This window comes from Amia ocellicauda, chromosome 1 (assembly GCF_036373705.1).
Source record: "Amia ocellicauda isolate fAmiCal2 chromosome 1, fAmiCal2.hap1, whole genome shotgun sequence".
Taxonomy (NCBI): Eukaryota; Metazoa; Chordata; class Actinopteri; order Amiiformes; family Amiidae; genus Amia; species Amia ocellicauda.
The window spans coordinates 8,794,333-8,814,817 of NC_089850.1; the positions used below are offsets into that span (position 1 = coordinate 8,794,333).

At 38.0% G+C, this 20,485-nt stretch overlaps 1 protein-coding gene across 7 annotated transcripts in view; it reads right to left on the reverse strand.

Moving 5' to 3' along the window:
• Window positions 1-20,485, reverse strand: part of LOC136759823 (myelin transcription factor 1-like protein) — a 138,661-nt gene that overhangs the window by 101,828 nt on the left and 16,348 nt on the right. The window contains exon 1 of one of the 7 annotated variants that reach the window (XM_066715010.1): window positions 931-1,036. The exons of the other annotated variants lie outside the window; for them this stretch is intronic. The gene's annotated coding sequence lies outside the window, so the exon portion shown is untranslated. Of the gene's footprint in view, window positions 1-930; window positions 1,037-20,485 lie in introns of those variants that run through there. 7 annotated transcript variants of the gene reach the window in all.

The window sequence follows — 20,485 nt, forward strand, 5'->3', positions numbered from 1 at the left end:
CTTTATGAAAAACATGTAGCTTCACAGAAGAAGGTGACTTTTTAGGTAGTATATTGCTGTTCAGCCTATATTAAGATACAGCAAGGAAGATGTTACTTTACAAGGATGCTAATGAACTAATAGCAGGTCTTCTTCCCATGCAAAAGGACTGCAATATTTTAACAAAATGTTACTATAACAAGCAAAACAGAATCAGTGTTGCTTTTCTTTTCATTCCAATTCAAAATCCTACTCTTGCAGCCCTGAACAAGGAGGCTTCAAGTATCAGCGCTGTGTTTATTGTTGTCTGATCCTTTATTTTTCACCTTGAAGTTTCAGAAGAACATTGTATAGCTTATAGCAGGGGTTCCCAATGTCTGGTGATGGATGGCCAATTTCTGGAGGCTGCATGAGATGGGGGGGCACAGTAGAAAATGAACCACCAATGAAAACAAAATACTACCTTTTTATTTCCTATACATTTCTGTTAGGGAACATTTATAAACTTCAATTGTTGTTTTATTATTGCATGTGCAATTTGAAACTGTAAAAATATAGTAAAGGTTCATAAAAGGAGGCGTTGAAGGTTAGCTTTGGGGGGCCGTACCAAACATTCCCGAGGGCCGCATTTGGCTCCTGTGCTGCACTTTGGGAACCCCTGGCTTATAGTTTTCCTAGTTATGAACACAAATTTGCTATTCCTATATGAGACGGGAGCAAGTAAAATTGCATATGCATTATCTAATTTAACTGCAAACAGATATTTATGCCATGAATCATCTGGTGACAGTAAATGCAGCTAGAAGTCTTCTTTAGTGCATTTGAATACTTATGAAGAGTCAGGCAGAGAAGATCAGAGTGGTTGCCAGGGAAGGAAAATGGAAAAGGCACTAGAGAAAATGAACTGCTGTCAACAGTCTCAGGAGAGAGCTATATTTAGGTAAGTTGTACCTGAAATCGTTTGGGGGTGTAATTGCTCTTTGGTCCAGACCTTATTTTGCTCAGTCTGCAGTGGCACTTGGATCTCCACAGTGAATGGTTCACCACTTCTCCTCCAAATTCATTTTCTACAAAATAAAAATAAATAATAACAAACTGTGTGTGAAATATTAATAATACACCTACATCATCAAAAGGTATATTTGCATACAAGGTGGTATCCCAACTAACACATTTTGTTTTGGCAACGTTGAGTGAAATTGTACTTTGATTGTTTTTGGTTCTGATAAAGATGATGTGAGAAAAATGTTGCAGAAACATGACCAAATCTGGTCGTTAATGTCCTCTATAAGTTGCACAATAACATTGTCTGCATCGATCACCTGGATCCCTACATAGCAAGCGCATGCACATATACAGTATTTTTTTTAAATCATTTTACTGAAACTGTAATCTGTGTATTTTGATACTGTCTTGTTTACTCTACAATCTAGAAAGCTTGACAACACCCCACAGAGCCTACACATTTCTGTTGCCACACAATCACTTAATTCTGTGTTCACTTTATTGCAATGTTACCACAACGTTATTTGGTTAGCTGCGATGTTGTCTTATTCATACATGTATACAGTTGTAGTTGAAAATATTCACACCACTTCTTAGAAACAATGTTATACCATGTTTCCTTTAGTTTAATTCATATTTGAAATATAGTTGAAACCTATAGTGCTCAATAAATTATAAAATGGCATCACAGGCATCTATGTTGAATGTATAATGTTTAAAGTATAGTTTAATGCACTATATGTATTAATATAAATGAATCAAGAAATATTAAACATAAGGTTGCACATACTTTCAAGTACAACTATGCATACAAAACCACAAGAGCAATATTACAGACAAAAATATAGACCATTAAGCATACTGATACCCAGTTCCTTTGAAATACATTATTTCAAGCTATGTATGCTTGTGCCAAGGGATGTTTGAAATTGGCCAGCAGATAAAACACCGGGAAGAAAATTAAATAGCATGCCACACTTGACAAAACAATTCCTGTGCCTAAAATCACCTAGAAACACTTAGCTTAAGAATGTATTCTCCATAACTAACCTCAGTGGATGTTACACCTAACAATGAAACAGGTATACAAACAATGAACAGTTTTTTGTTTATTCATATGCATTCTACAATGAACTAGTTTATGACAAGTAGGATGCAACAGTTAGTGTCAACAGCAACATACAGTTAAGAGTCAAGGGGGCAACTCTTAATGGGCACACACTACAGGTAAGGCTCCTATATCCAGGAGAAAACAGCTATCAGATGGTGCACTCAAGAGTTTGAAATGGATCTCCAAGCAACCTCACATTTAATATATGCTTTGCTGTTATCTTCTATCTTAAAACGTGTTGCCATGTCTTTCACAAGCTGTTGAATACCAGCATGTGGAGTCACATAAGAGTTTTTTTTTTGCATCTATTAAAATGCAAAAAGCAGAATGAACACCTGCAATTAAAATAAATAAAGTAAAATAAAATACCCTTTCAAGCATGCAGTATTGCACACCGAGCAGAACACTCTAATAGCCAATGTATTGTGCTATTCTCACACCAACCAAAACAAAAGAAAGAGAGAGACAAGACTGAATATATATTTTCCCCCCGATCTGAACGAGTTAAAGCTTCTGCACAAATGCAGAATTGCACCAAAACACAGGAATAAGACCGTGGCTTATCTCCGACAGCAGGGTGGCTGGGAAATCGTTGCTTTAAATGAAAATAAGAAGCAGTTTGCAGTTAAAAGGGAATGGGAGCTTAGAAAGATGCATTTGGGCTTTCTGAACCATTGCATTTTTTTTCTATGTTGAGCTTCACATTCAATGATACTAATTAAAATGAGTGTACGGAGATAACAGACGAAGTGTTAATGGGGCAGCAGTGAAGTGTGTCGGGAAAATGAAGGGACCCTTAGGGGCTTGCCATGTTGCTTATAATCAGCTAAACTCAGCAGCCACAGGAACACTGCACTACCATAAATCCTCTAATAGCCACCCGTCTGCACTCCCAGAATTCTACATAAAACACAGCTGTGAATACATTTCAGAGATTGCTTGGAAACAATGCACAAAACAGTTATAAAAGATGAATGTTGCTTTCTACATTCCCCCCACATTTCTATTCTAAGTTATCATCTTGTACTTCTGGGGATTTTCTCAGATTCTTCCTTTCCTTTTTTATTTTTATTTTTTATTGACGTGTAGATGAAAGGTGAGCCCTGTAGGTATCAGGGGAGGCTGCTATTTTGCCTGACACATAATTGTTGCTGCTCAACATCCTAGCTTCTGCCTCATGTTTCTAAACAATACAATTTCCTCACAATCCTATGTGGGACAGGCAGCCCAAGCTGGGTCCTAGCTGACAAAGCAAACTGATTAAGTCTTAATGCATGCAGTCCTTACAACTGTATGCTGCTTTCCAAACCCTGATAACATGGAGGTCATGACTTACAGATCATACAGAAACTTTTTTGATCGGCATTCATTATTCAGTTAGGAATATTATTTTTTAAGGTTTAACATGCATTTCAGAGAATTATGGGATAACACATATGTGAATTACCTTGACTATATTTTCGAAAGAATATACATAAAAGACTGCCAAGACTTAAGCAACATTTCACTGCTTTACTGTAGTACGAGCGGGGAACAAAAGGTTGTAAAAATACTTTCATAAATAAGTATACAAACCACTACCATTATCTAGACTAAATCAACAGTTCATGTTCATATCTATTTACCATTCAAGAAAAAAACAAACAATATATCTTAAGAAATCATTGCTATGACTGCAGTAAATTAATAAAGATCAAATAAGACAGATGAGAAAAACAGCATTTTCATAAATAAAGTAGATCATTACCATAGGCAAACATTTCTTTCAAATGGAGCCTTCCCCTTGATTTTTTATTTGTGCTTTGTGGTAGACTGGACTTTCATGTTTTTGACCATGGTTTGGATGTCAACACCAAGGCTAGTAACAGCAAACAAGTCATTTTTCCTGAAAGCTTCGAAACAAAGTATTGTACATCATCTCAATACTTAAGCATAGACAAGACCCTGATTTCTGTGGAGAGAGATATAACTGCTGTGCATTCATTTCCGTACAGGAACATAGCATATTACCAATTTACATTGTGAACCTGTATTTCTTGACTTTAGGCTTTAAGAAGAAAGCACTGGAAGCGCAGCTGTAATCGTCAGCAGAAGAAAATCCCAGGGAGTGACGAATTTGCAGATTGATTAAAATGAATGGTACATTTCTTGTAATTCCCCTAAATTTGTGAGATCAGAAGTGCCTATGAGCATTTGAATTAAACATCTTTCTATTTGTACTGTACTGAAAAGTGCAGATCAGTCTGTTAAAAGTGCAGACCTACATTTGTCACCTAAGAATAGCTAGTGGTCAGAATCATTTTCAGACAAAGAGATCCCAAACACATACAATGCTGATAGCAGGTAGCTTTGGATTTAAATATATAATAAACAGTAACTAAGTGACAAGCTCTACCTGACCTACATTCTGTTACATGTCTGCTGCAGCAAGCAGATCGGTGGGGCTGTGATGTTGGTGGTTCTGTTTTTTTTCTTCTTCTTCAAATTCCTGTATTTTCTATCCCCCTCCCCTCACTGCAAATTCACAAGGCTGCCCCCTTCGGATCACAAAGACAACCCCCGAGTCTGTGGTGATCATTGACCTGTCGTGATGCAAAGTCGGTGATGTCATTACTCATTTATGTAATCTCATTGCTGTCATAGCAGCCGGATGCACTTCTGCGCTAGTGTGCGTGCCGATGTCACAGCCGCCTGTCAGGGAGGCTGAGCATCTCCCAGGCAGCCTCCTTTTGTGAGTACAGGAGACATGAATTGGAAATTGATCCAACTTTCACAGACCTGATTTTCTCATTACTGTTTCAAAGTGGCTACAGAAGTGAAACTATGCAGCAGGCAGATGAGGCTGAAACTGATTGAATTAGTACTGGGGGAGTTCAGAGTACCAGTCCCAACAGGTCTTGCCCTCTGCCTTACCCATCAATTTGTGAAGTGCAGACAAAAAATAGTGGTCTTCTTGTTTTTCTTGGTTGCCTTTATTATTAGATTTTCTCATAACAGTAGGAATTGTGTATGCAACATAACAGTACATCTACTCTACATGTTAATATCTGTTTTCCAAGACAGAAATATCTTAAATGCTTACAGTTTGAGATTTCCAGTCCCTTTTTGTCTTGTTCTTGTTGTTATGGTTTTAATTTTTGTTTCCGACCTCAAAAAACAGGCCGCTTCTTAAACTGTTTTCAGTGCCCTCTAAAAACAGAGCCAGTCAAAGGTGCAGAGACACTGATGATGAATAAAAACAAATGAAAGGCAGACAGAAAGGGCATTGCCAAACCTTCAGTGATTCATGGCTTTGTTTTTCTGTCTGCACTCCTCTGTTATTGAATATCCCAAACCACTTCCAAATGAGACCAAATAAGATGTTCGAATTAAAGTCTGGTTCAGCTGACCATTTTGTTATTCTGTTCTGAACGAGATACGATTTCTTTAATTCGAAAAGGAGCGTTTAAGTGACTTATGTTGAGTGGAAGATTGTTTTCACACAAAAATAAATAAATGTCAAAGTGAAAGCTCAGGCTATTCAATGGTGATCTTCCATTTTCTATACAGGCATTTCCTAAATCCGCATTTGATGAGCTTCCCAGCCATAGATTCAACAAATTCCCACTGGAGCAGCAGAGAGTGTGCTTCATGAAAATGTCATCTGCCAGTACTGCAATTACTCACACTCCAGCAATCATGTGCACAATGCAGAATGGGTCGAAAATTCAGGTGAGAACGTGAACCGGCAATCAGCCACTGGAATTGAGAACAAGGCCATTTTCTTTCATCTGCCGTCAATGCAGCCGTCAAGGCCTTAATTACAAGCCAAGTGTCGGGCCCGGCTGCTGAAAGGCTTATTATTATACAGCTCAGCCTCAAATCAGTTTTGTATTGATGAACTGCAGAAAATGAGGAAGCCAGGCACAGCCTCTACATAACAACAGAAAAAAAGAGTGATTGCAAAGGCACCGTCTGACAGAGTAAAGTAATAAGTGTGATCTCTTGAAAGTAATTACACATCATATATATATATATATATATATATATATATATAATGTATATGTGTATGTATGTATGTATGTCGCCTCACAAAAACCTAGGGCTAGCCAGTAAAGTCCTGTACTAACTGGGCCATAAGATCCTTATTAAAGCAAATGCTCGTCATTCTTTAATGCATAAAGCAAACTCATCGCCGGCTTCTCCTGCATGAATTATTAAACCCCGACAAGAATGTCTCTGCGTATCTTTAGATGTCTTTAGATCTACTGATTAAGTGACAGAGGATCTGTACCAAAACAATAGCAACTCCTCTGTCCTTTCCCTTGCACAGAACAATAATTTTAGTGCAAACACATCGCGCCACCATTGCGTTTAAATTCTAAAGCACCAATGTTAAATATAGACCGACAATTGAGGCCATTGCTCGCTTGAAGTTAGTGACAGCACAGAACAGCCTAACAGAGGTTCTGCTTTTTTAGTCCCGTGGGAGGCGGTAATTACCTCTGCAGATTGGCTGATGGAAATTGTAACCCCTCCCACAATAATTCCCCAGAAATTCCACAGTTATTTTCTCTTTTCAAATGACTTCTTACAGGTGTATGGTTTTCCATTCCATTCTTGCTGTACTATTATACATCAAAAAGTCACTGACAAGAGTCTGTTCTTTAGCTATCTGAAAGTCACTTCTTAATCTGTATCTTCATCTGTAAACATGCCACAGATGGCAACATTGGCATCATTATATCTGGGGGCTTCACATGGACAAAGTCTTCATACAATGTAAAGTAATTCAGCTTTGTTGCTGGATTTGGAAGTTTTTAAAGCACTGTCAATAACTGCACTGACAAACACATGGTTTGTTTACCCGACAACAAAAGTTTTACACAAATATACTTGTGGCTAACGCTCCTGTCAACATCAACGATTCACTTCAGGAGTTTTTAAGTTATTAATTTCTTAATTGTATTATGCAGTACACCTGTTTGGAGGCATCTGTATTTCCTTTAATTTGTCACCTGTCTGTATGTCCTGATAATTGTTTGTTTGTAAATATCTAAAGATGTGTACAACAGACATGAAGCAACTTAATGAATAGTAGAAACTGAAAAAAGAGTTTTCCAGCATGCAGTGCCATTTACAGGTACACAAAGATGATATGTTAACACTTACCAGCCATTCCATTAGAGATGGGTCTTTGATATATTTATATTTCTGAGCAAGTAAAAGGCATGAAAATCTTGGGAACCCTTATTATAAAGTGCTTCTTTACTGAAGATAAGGGAGGTGCAGAAGACAGGGTATTTATTATGTAATTGTGAGATATAAATTAATGCAAAACAAATTACAGGTTTAACACAAGTAACTGGGTAACTGGGATATACATATTTTAGTTCTCAGATAAATATTCAGAGCATTGCGACTGCATTCTGAATATTCCATAGACCAAATGCTTTTGTAATGATAGAAATTATTTTGCCTTTCAAGCCACAGTCCCCTCCCTCCTTCAATGATGAGAACATCTGAACTGCAAACTTTGGTTTTCTAAATAGAAAATGACACCGGAAACCTCTGCATCCTTTCTCTTCAGGAATTCACATCATACTTTATGTTCTAATGATCATTATAGTGCTGCAAAATTAAAGTCAGACAGCCTTCCTCCTGATAACATGGCAGAAAGATTGATCAAGCCTTTTATCTTCCTTGTAGGGTTCATCATCCAAGGTCCCGTGCGTTTTCATAATAAGATCTCCCCTCCAGACAGTGGGAATCAACCCCATACTGTGCATGCATTCTCCCCATCATAGATCATTGTGGGCTGTGGAGACCTCTTTAAGCATCTTATAACTGTGATAATCACTGCATCTTCTGATTCCATATTTTCAATTGAAAGACCAAAATTGGCGAGGACTTTCTCTTGCCAAGCAAGCGATATGTTTCTTATAAATTACATACCATGTTTTCTGTGTTTTTCTATATCACAAAGCCTTGTAGTCCTGTTTTAATGATCAGTTTCACCATCTTTGGGTGTGATGCTGCTGGGTGTCTTTCTGAATCTTAATTACTGTGTCTGAAGACATAGCACAATCATGTTTTCAGAAACCCTGAAGGCTTACCCTCAGCGAATATACTCCCAAAAAGAATCCTTGGTATATTAAAGCTGTCACAGAGTCTATGGATTAGATACACTAAATACTGTTTATTCAAAATTTGCACTACTAATACAATAATCTTTGAAAATTAAAATGTGTATTAGTCTGTCCAGTCAAATTATACAAAACATAACAATATATAACTAACTTTTGGATGACACTGTCTTCTTATTTTTAATGTCCACCTGTGATTATTCCACAAAACTGTCATCCCTATCAAAAATGTCTGGGTCTGTATATATATGGCCATTTGGAAGATAATGAAAAGTATGACAGTAATAATATTACAAAATACAACTAAGAATAACCAAAACATATCTGTAAGAACCTGTAAAATGCACTAAATGTTTAAAATATTGCTTTTGGGAATACTGCAGGAAAAATCCTCACTTAAAAGTGGCACCAGTGTGCTTCTAGTTTTTCACACTCAGTACTCCTGCCAAATCACCAGCTGCAAGCCAGGACAACTCCATGCACACAAATATGTGGTGCTTAACAGATATTATTTTCTAGGTTTAAAGAGGTCAGAATGGCCAGATAACTAGAAGAAAACTGAGAAGACATAGGTCTATGTTTTCAAAAGTGACACTAATATATTAAATGAATGAGGAAAGCACAGAACAGTCTCAGATTATCCTTGCACCAGATAAACCCAGGAAAGAAAGAAAACACAATTCCTCAGTCACACCTCTTTAAAAGATGGGTCCTCAAGGCAAAAAGACAGAAATTGTCTTCACCCCAAAGAAGATTTGGTAGAGATTCATACATTATCAAGACTGAAAATTGTCATAAACTAGATAAGTAATCATAGTATTCATATTACTTTATGTACTTTATGAGACTATTTACGTGCCAAAATATGCAATGTGAAGTTTACTTTTGTGGCTGGTTGCTCCTGTGGTTAAGGTAAGGGCTTCCTTGATCCAGTCCTGGCTCTCCCACAAGTTCTGAACAAGGTCATTATCCTCCTTGTGCTCCAACCTCCCAATGAACTGAGCTCCTTTTGTAACTTGGCAACAGCCACTCAGTTCAGTTTACCCCCAAGTCTCAAAATCCTTTTCAGCATAAGCATATAATAAGGTAGTGCTCGGGGAATTATCAATAATTTGTTATCAACAGGGTGGCACGGTGGTGCGGTGGTTAGAGCTGAGCTCTCACAGCTCCAGGGTCTGTTTGGAGTTTGCATGTTCTCCCCGTGTCTGTGTGGGTTTTCTCCAGGCACTCTGGTTTCCTCCCACCGTCCAAAGACATGCAGGTTAGGTTAATGCAAATTGCTGTTTGTGTTGCCCAGCGATGGACTGGCGTCCCGTCCTGGGTGTATTCCTGCCTTGCGCCCTATGCCTGCCGGGATCGGCTCCGGCTTCCCCGTGACCCTCGCCAGTATAAGCAGTTTTGAAAATGGATGAATGTTATCAGCATAAGTATTTTATCTGCTGGATAAAATATGTATTCTAAAAATAGTTGAATCCAGTATTCTCACAGACGGATGACAAATTAAAGGAAAAACCTGAATAAATTAGTGGAGGAACATATTGAATGCAGGTGCCTCCAAAGAGGAGTACTGCATGATACAAATAAGCAATTATCATCATATCACACTCTGTGGCATGTATAAAAATGCTGAGCAGGCCCAGTTGACCTCAATTTTTGATCAAGATGGCAAGAGGAAAGGATCTAAGTGACTTTGAAAGAAAGGGGTCATTATTGGGGCATGAATGGCAGGAGCTTCAGTCACAAAAATGCTCAACTGGCTCGTGTTCTGGACAAGTGGGCGAGTGCATGTGTGGCGACTCCAAGAGAACAGTACAGGCCTGACTGCTTGACCCCTACAGTGAGGGGGTCCAGAGGCTCTGTTATGCTATGGGGGGCATTTTCCTGTCATGGTTTGGGTCCACTTGTCCCCTTAGAGGGAAGGGTCAATGCAAATCATTACAAAGGTATTCTGAGTGATCACCTTTATCCTATGGTGACACATTTCTATCCTGATGGGAGTGGTCTCTTCCAGGATGACAATGCCCCATCCACAGGGCACGAGGGCTCACTAAATGATGTGAATCATATGCTATGGCCTTCGCAGTCACCAGATCTCAACCCAATTGAACACCTATTGGGAGATTCTGGACTGACGTGTTAGACAGCGCTCCCCACCACCTTCATCAAAACCACAAATGAGGGAATATCTTTTGGAAGAATGGTGTTCATCCCTCCAGTAGAGTCCAGAGACTCGTACAATCTGTGCCAAGAGCATTGAAGCTGTTCTGGCGGCTCGTGGTGGCCCAACACCTTATTGAGACACTTTGTTGGTTTTTCCTTTAATTTGTCACCCGTCTGTATATACAAGATCAAACTAGTTTTTAATTAAACTATGATGATGAAGATGACTATTACATATTTATACTAGACAAAGTTATAGACTTAAGTTATTGAACTGTAAAGTATCAATGCGTTGGCTTCTCCATATATACAGTACTACTCATGATTAGTTTTCCATGTCTTAGCCCTGCAGTTGTATGTTTCTATTTGATACAAGTCCCTGTGAAATGACAGCTAACTAATGTGTCAGCATTATGTGTCTGTGAAACCGTTGGGCTCAGGTGGGCCTGGTGCTCTGCAGTGAGATAGCAGATGGAGGTTTTTAACACCTCTATCCTTAAGACAAGCTGAATGCAGCACACATTGAGTAGGAGAAACGTTTCTTGCTCCAACGTACCCAACTTGCCTGCCCTGACCTCACAATGCTAATGTATAAACCTTATAAATTTCAAGCCTCTCAGAACAATTCAGAAAAACATACTCATTTCCATTTTCTTTCCACCAACAAATAGAAAATCGGTCCTGTCCATACAAACTAGTACATATTCAACATGGGCTTTGGTCAAGAAAAAAATAAAAAATAAAATAAAGAATAGCAAATTAAAGTGTTAAAGCAAACTGAGCATTGCAAGAAATGTGCTGAAGAATGGCACCTTAAACCAGAAACATTTTTTGGTCCAAGGAGTCAGTCATGCTTGAACAGAATCACATCTTTCTTAGGCAGTTTATATACATTGGTACACATTTATACCCTAATAATAATAATAATAATAATAATAATAATAATAATAATAATAATAATAATAATAATACATCATACTAATCATAATTGAGAAAACATTAATTAATTCCCCAAAAGAAAAGAAAACAAGGACATTTCAAAATATGATGATCCAAACTAACACTTTCAATTCTGCTTATCAAAGTTAACCTTACCTTTTGCTTATCATCACTCCTCTGATTCACATAATATACTACAGTATTTGTTTTCTAAATTAGTCTGCCTTGAAATCAGAGATCAGTCACAATCAATACATTCTGACAAGCAGTACAAAGAAGAGAATGACAAGGCCAGCTTCCCAGTGGCGTATGTCTGATGCTTATATTTTTGTCTTTTGTTTGTTTGGTTGGTTTTAATGCGAAAAATCGTCTTTTTCTGCGCTTTACTTCTGAAGACTAACATTTTTTGGCACGTATTGTACAGAGATTTATTTTTAAAGTAACATTTTCAAATAATCTGAAGGCTTATCTGCTTTGGAAGGTACCGGGGAAACATACAACCAGTTTTTAAACGAAACCCTTTCCACAGAAGTATCAAACCGCCAGAGCCATTCAAAAAGGAATTACTTCACGACAATAATACGCCACAGCAAAGGAAAACCGAGGATGCAATGCTTGTGGTACTTTTTTTCCCTCTCTCCATTCCCATGATCATTTTCTCTTGGTGCACTTGCTCTCTCTCTCTGCAGGAGCATGTTGTTTCCCTCTGTAAAAGCCCCTACTGGGAGAGGTAAGGCTTGAGCAGCCATAGGGCTCCCTGTAGGCCAGTGTCTGCCAATGCCTGCTACTGATCAGCAGCCAGCCATCACACACTTGGCAGCAAAGAAGCTGCAGCATTTCCATGGTTATGCACTCCCCAGAGGGCAGGCTCTCACCTACCACAGATGGGGGGGGGGGACATATACTTTAATAAATTACCTTCCCCTGGTATCACTCTGAAGGAATCAGGACCAAAGTGGATTGGTATAATTTACAGTAGTGAGTTGCAAATCCCTCTTATCCCCAGCATATTCAAATTCAACGTGAAAAAGACACGTAGAGCTGACAAATGAATTGTTAAGAATTAATGCTAGTGTTCATGATACCAATCTGTGCAAATGGCTAATTTAAGCATACAGTACTACAACTACTGCTACTCATTTTATAAATATAATGAGTAATACACATATAAGACAATAATTATAATCTTAGATATCACTAATATCATATTTGTTTATTAATAATATAAATGTTTATTACTAAGAAGGATTCTAAATGCTACTTGTTTCATTCATTTACATAATCTGTGCTGTGTGATTTATTTCAGTTCTTAAAACATGAAAACCTAGGACGCAAGCTCTCCAGGACCCTACAGCAGCAAATATGAAAAATTGTCATGCATTTTTTTTTCAGATTCTGTTAAATTCCTGTAGCCATTCAGACTCTCCTGACCACTTCTCCACTCTCGTTGGTGATGCTGTGAAGACTCTATGGATGTACAGTCAAATCTATTCACCACTTCTCTGTATTCAGAGAGCGATGCACATTGTAGCGCAACGCACTCGACCGACAATACTCTTTGTGCTCTGCAACCAAGGACATTTTTAATTACAGTAACGAAGGATGGCTTTGCTTGATTTCATGTTCAAATGGAATGTAAAGCGACGCATAGTGTGGGGGTTATAAAATTATATATAATAATGTGTAATTCACTTAAATTGGTGGCAGTTTCCGTCTCTAATTTTACTGCAGGTGGTAGGAACAATGTAGACAGACTGGCTTATTCTTCTTACTTATTAGCCGCTTAATGCTTATCTTCACAGGAGGGTATACTTTCAATCCTGTGTGCCAAAGATGCATTGAAGCGAGCCAAGCACAACAGCCACTCCTGCACCTTCAAAATGAGGAAAGCATTGTGAAATAAAAATATAAACAGAGCAAAAAACTAAAGTTTGGTTTGCCTGGCCTTGATTTAGCTGGATTTTCAGATGAAGAGAACTCCAGCTTAAGAATAAAGACATAAAGAAATGGTGTATCGGTTTCCCAGAAACGGTGGATATTTAATTACTTGGTAGCAGTGGACAAAATGCTTAATATTCAGAGATTTCCTTAAAAAAAATGGGGGAGAGAGACAGAAGGAAGAGAGAAGAAGAAGAAAAGGGAATTGCTTTTCAAATCCCTCTATCGTCAATAAAGAACAGAAAAACTACAAATATCCATTTAAGACCGATACCTTTAAAGGCATCGTCTCTGTTCGTTACATGTTTTGCTTTTCATAATCCCAGTCTTTTTACTATTAAAGATGCAATCTGCACCACACTTTGTGTTCTTTGTTCAAAGGTAGAGGCAGCTGCTTTTGTGTTTTTCAAAGTACCCTGCACTGTTCGAGTGTAACCCTTTCTGCTTTCTGTCTACACACGTCGAAGACATATTAACAGCCAATAATCATGCTGCCAGTTACCCCTGCCAGTAGCTCTGCAGACACTGACTGCCGCAAAACAGCTCGCCAGCACAAAGAGAGACGGCGATTCTCCAATTAAATATGTCATGGGTTAAGTTGTTCACGCTTCAGTTAGGAAGGAGTTAATAATTTCACGCTCGGCTTTGAAGCCCTGCCATTAAGCAGCCCAGTAATGACCAATTACTGTGCTGTAAAACCCTGATTTTAATCCTTTGTACCCATGCCAGCTTTATGGGACTGTTAGTGGAAGCAGGATCATTCTTTTTTTTCCATGAAGGGCTGTCTCTTTTCTGCCTGTACTGTAAACATACTGTAGGAAACAACACATTCGCCATAAAAAAATCATGGGTAGATTCTTACCTGCTATAAAGAAATCACCCAAACAGCAGCTGACAAAAGAGGGGTGCAATGCAGTAAAGCACTAGTGGAGCTGTAGTCTAATTAAGCATTCAGTGCCTCACACCCACATGTGTAGGTAGGAACCCTCAATAAAGAGCTCCACAGTGCCTTTAATCCATTTTCACTGCATTTAGCAATGTACCTGTGGTTGGGACTGCAGGTACCGCAGATATGCAGATTTTGAAAAGCCACAGACAGTAAAATGTTGAACAATCCCCTCCTTAGATACGTGTCCTGTTGCAGTTTGTATTGTTTGTTTGTTTTTTGTCTTGAGGTCTATATAGTTGGCCAATTATTTTAAATGAATTGATAGCATTGATTTCCCAAGCATAGTTTATCGATCGGGGGAAAGTCGCAGTGTAATATCACTGTACATGGAGATGATGCTGTACCTGAAAATGTGCTTCATATCTCCCGTACACTAGACTGGAGTCAAAGTCAAACAATCTGAACTAGGAATCTGGAGTAAACTGTAAGCATAAGAGTGCATTATCAGACGCTATGAAATACCTAACATGCTTACAGTTAAAAAAACTAAATGCGGACCAATGGTATTTCTGAGAGTGTTCGACAAGGGGTATCCTTGGGTTTACGCAGTAAACTTCATTGCAATCTCTATCCCCTCCCCCTTTTACTAATGTAGGAAAGAGTAAAAAGCTGGGAAGCAAAGCATTGCAAACTGCAACTGAGTCTCTGTTTTTTGTTTTTCAATTCCACAATTAAAGAAACAGCAACATTTTAGAGCACAGAAACATTATTTCCAATATTTTCAATAGTGGTCTATATTTACTACAAAAAGCACAATAGGTCTTGTTTCTTAAGGGTAATTGGATTAAGGGACCCTGACTTCCCAAAAAGTATTATTCTATTGCATAATATTCATTCTTATTTTTGTCTTTCATACAGATTCCTACAGTTGATCACAACATTACAGAATCATCTGTGGTAAGTCTCATACAACCAAAGTATAAGCTACAAAAAGGCGATGCATGACAACAAAATTATAGATTATGTATATCTATATTTCCTACTTTTATAATGATTTGCATAACATTTCATTGCATTTACAATATGTGAACCTACAAAAGCTGCCTTTTGTTTTTCTTGGTATTGCATCAGAAAAACTGATGTTCAAATTAATATTCAGTGTTCCTCAATAACTGAATTGACACTAAACAATCAACATTATTACGTTTAAAATACATAGTTGTTATACAATCCGATGGTCTTAAATAATAAATAGGTATGCATGGCAAATACACAGTAGTCTTCATTTGGATTGAAATAATTGACTATGATCACACATTAATGATGTTAAATTTAATGAAAATGCCCTCTTCAGTACAATGTGTTCAAATGTATTAGTTTTGAATCACAAATCCTGCGATAAGTTTTCATAAAATAGAACTGACGTTTTTTTTTTAAAGGTAATAATAAAAAAAAAGCAAAATTCCATGTTTAACCTCCCTCAAGAACGCTATAGAGAGACCACTACAAATGCTTTAGCTCTAAAAAGAAATTGAAAACTGGTTACTGTCTGGCTTCAAGTGAAACAGATTCTACCACAACCATCTGCCAAAAAAAACATGTGTGATTTTCTGTTCGACATACATTTCCAGAATGCATAAGAAATGGGGTTTGTGGAAAATTTGTAGCAGCAACAGCAATACAGAGAGAAGTGGGATTTCAGTCACAGAACCTCAGATAACAATTTAGTGGGGTGTCAGAGTGTACAAGGGGTCAGGCTGGCTCACAGTTTGATGTTTGCAAGAGCAACATAATGCATGCATTAAATTGGAACACATCCTGCATGAAGACAAAAAAAGCAACTATTTATGGAAACTGTTGGAGCCATTCATTGCGTCACTCTAGTTTACGCTTTGCTTTGTTTCCCCCAATAGAAAAATGTATAAAACATTTTTTTCAAATTTTTTTGGATTGTAAACGTAAATACAAATATGCTCAAATCATGCCTTTATTTCTATTCCTTTCATCCTTAAAAGAGTCTTTTCACCCTTATGTAATTGGTTGAACACTTTCTCAAAATAAAGGAAATCAACCTACAGTAAATACTGATGTAATGGGTAAAGGAAAAATGAGGCGCAACGTACCATAAAGAAAGATACATGAGACAAATCTTTACATAGTGTAGTCCTTCTATTAGGGATAGGTTTGGAAAAGAGAGAGAGGGAGAGAGAGAGAGAGAGAGAGAGAGAGAGAGAGAGAGAGAGAGAGAGATGAGGTGGGAATAGAGCTGTGCCACAGGAACTTTCTGTCATTTTAAAAATAATTAAAAGACACCAATAAAAGAGTAAGAGGATTTTCCAGCGAGGGGGTAGAAGCTTTCACCTTAAGAAGAGAGTCCTATTCGTTAGGTAGGGCCTAAGGAGAAATCCACAGATGTCTGAATTGTTCGTAGATTTAAGTGCCATGCAGTCTTTCCTATAACAGACCAAACATTTTTTTTTGCCCCTTTTCCTATTGAAGTAATAAGCTTCCAGACGGGTTTTCTCCGAAATCTGGTGCTCAGCTCTCCACCCAGCTATCAAACATTTTTCCAAAGACAGTTCCTTGACTGAGACCTCTCTGATAGACTGTCATGACACTGTTCACAGTCAGTCTCAATAGCTTATCACAATGTTATCAGAAACACTGAAAGACACTAATTGCTATTAATAAAATTGAAATAAAAGCTGCATGGGGCTATGAACCAAGTTACCACAGTCACGTGATTTTAAAATAAAAGCCATTTAATTCCACCGAAATGTATTTCTCTGTCTGGCATTCACATTGGCATAGGCCTACATACTTTTCATTTTCAGTATCCACGTTTGTCCAGCTAAATGACTTTAATTCTCAATGACCTACCAGATGCTGACTTCAATATTCAGGGTTGGAAATAAAATTCCCAATACACAGCAGTTTTAAAAATTTCACCTGGTTTGGCTGACATACAGAAGCCTGCTGGTTGTCAAATCCGAGGTGGCTCAAACTTCTAGGCAACAGGTAATACATTTCTGGTATATTTTATGTTCAACCAAAACATTTCCCCCCAATATCCAATCATGGCTAGAACATTAGAAACTGGAAATATGAAATATCCTATACCAAGGTAAATTAATCAACCTGAGCAGATATTTTTTCAAAAGAACTATCTATTCTCTGTAAGAAACCAATAGCAAAGATTTCCCGCCATTGCAAAAGTATTAGTAAACTGAATAGGAAGAGATTCCTATCTTACGATCTACAGCTTGCAAAGTGTAATGATTCTAAGTGATTCTATGTGGATTGGGTATGTCATGTTTTGTTTTCAATACAAAAACCAGGAATAAAAACTAAAAACTGAAATTAACAAACACTACAGAGATATATCACAATCTTATTGAACACAAAATAGCTTTTTATTGTATTGTACCTTTCCACACATTGTTCAAAACCCTCTGAGTAACAAGAATCACACATAAATATAAATAAAATGTTATACAGTAATTAAAATGAAAGTGCAGATTGTATGGTAACTAATGGCGAAGAATGAGGCGAATGTTACACAATGGAGGCTCTGCAGTGAATAAAAATAAGCCAAAGATAAAGCTGGCAAATTCTGACAGTAGCTAACTCTGTCTAGGTGCATCATGTTATGACACACTACACAGAATACAGATAACTGGGGGGATTTATAACCAAAAGCAACCACTCACTGCCAGACAACACCACCCCCTGTTCCTCCACCCCATTAACATCCATTTAAAGGCCAGGCCTTTACAAAACACAGACACAATATATACAATAGGCTATAAGACAAAGGCTGTGTCTACATGCACTTGAAAATCGCCTCCACAGTCATGACTCTGTGATGTAACAGGCACACGCACATTCCTCAAGATAAAACAAATACATGTCCCTCATAAAGCACATCTTTAAGGCCAAGGCTGGAATCAAGGCAAAATTGGAGAGAAACAAATTTATTAAGAGCTATTATTTCCTGATATCCCCTCCCCAATATGTCAAGTAACTGTATCTTTTTCTGCACTTAAATCAAAACTGTACTAGATACACTAAATCAAAACAAAAACGAATCGATTGAATATAACTGCATGGCAACACCAGAACATACAGAGAATGTAAATATTGCCAAAGCTGGGCCTTCAATCAGTCCAGAGCAAGGAGTGCTTAAGGTTGTCATGTGTCCATGCAGCTTTCAGGAGCATTCTGTCACATAGTCAGGAAACATAATTTTATCCCCTCTGCAATATCCCTCAGTACTGCTGCTGCCATGCTAAAAATGTAGCTTTGCGTTTGTTAACTCCTTTAGGGTCACATGTCGAGGCCATTAGGCAGTAGCACCCTCCTGAACACCACTGAAGACTGCACGTGTAATTGGATATTGAACATTTTTGCTTTCCTTCAGCTTCTCTATTTTAAAATGTAACAGTTAACAGAACTGCACCTAACTCTCAGCTACAGTGAAACACGATGTGTGGAGAAAAAAAAAAAAAAGCTGTCACCGCATGACCCCTTGTGTCGTGCCAAAGCCAATGAGGAAGAAGTGGTAGTTAAGAAAAAACTGCGTTTCTGACAACAAATTAAAACTACACTTTGAAAGAGTAGTAATCTGTGTAGTTCAACTAAACTGTCTGCATATTGAGCAGAGAAGATGAGAGGAATTAACTTGACAACACTTTCGAGATGGCAACAAATGTGCCAAGAAATATTTCAAATATGTAATGCTGATGGTTTAAAGGAAGCTAATGGAAGTGGAACCTAACCTACGCACACACCAAAGCATTTTGTCATCGAAATGCCCTGTGTGTGTTTAGTTTTCTTTCTCTGTACAAATGCAAATTAAAGCAGCGGTTATTGAATGCCAGGAATATCTTTATCTTTATGCTTCCATCTCTGTAGTTATTAGTGTCTGTCTACGTATGAACTGCATTAGCTAGATCAGTCATTATCATAAACAAAACACAGAACAAATGTCATAAAGAATTTTACAGAACATATGTGCGTGTTTATTTGTTGTTGTAGTCTTTGTTGTTTTCTTAAAGTCCAGAGAGAAAGGAACGACAAATGATTATTCCTCCTTTTCTTCCAAATTTGGGTTTTAATTGCCTATTAATCTCTATTTTGTGATCGCAAGATTTAACATCTCCCCTTTTTCATTGACCAAAGTGCAAGAACAATGACAACGTGAATTCCTAAATTTGGTTAATAAACTTCAGAAAAGCTCAGTCAGAAGGCTGTTGAGCAAAATCAGGAGACTGGCATTTTGGCCGTGTGTGTGTGTACATAAAGAGACAGATGATTTTTGGCTCACAACCACAGCAATTTTAATCAGTCTTTTCACACTTCATTGGGAATTCGTGGCTCCCCCTTAAAATCATTGTTTCTGAGTATTATCAGCTACAAGCAGCATAACAACTAATTATAAATGCAAAGTATTTTAGGAAGCTCTCCTTCATGTTTAAATCTAACCATGCCGGCACCAGAAATACAGGTATATAGACTATATTATTTAGGTAAAGACAAAAGTAGTCAAGTATTCAGCCTCCTGCATGAACTACGTAGAATACGAATATTCAGTGTAAAGAATATCAAATTCTAAAATATAATTTAAAGTATGGAAATACACTCACCTAAAGGATTATTAGGAACACCATACTAATACTGTGTTTGACCCCCTTTCGCCTTCAGAACTGCCTTAATTCTACGTGGCATTGATTCAACAAGGAGCTGAAAGCATTCTTTAGAAATGTTGGCCCATATTGATAGGATAGCATCTTGCAGTTGATGGAGATTTGTGGGATGCACATCCAGGGCACGAAGCTCCCGTTCCACCACATCCCAAAGATGCTCTATTGGGTTGAGATCTGGTGACTGTGGGGGCCAGTTTAGTACAGTGAACTCATTGTCATGTTCAAGAAACCAATTTGAAATGATTCGACCTTTGTGACATGGTGCATTATCCTGCTGGAAGTAGCCATCAGAGGATGGGTACATGGTGGTCATAAAGGGATGGACATGGTCAGAAACAATGCTCAGGTAGGCCGTGGCATTTAAACGATGCCCAATTGGCACTAAGGGGCCTAAAGTGTGCCAAGAAAACATCCCCCACACCATTACACCACCACCACCAGCCTGCACAGTGGTAACAAGGCATGATGGATCCATGTTCTCATTCTGTTTACGCCAAATTCTGACTCTACCATCTGAATGTCTCAACAGAAATCGAGACTCATCAGACCAGGCAACATTTTTCCAGTCTTCATTTGTCCAATTTTGGTGAGCTTGTGCAAATTGTAGCTTCTTTTTCCTATTTGTAGTGGAGAT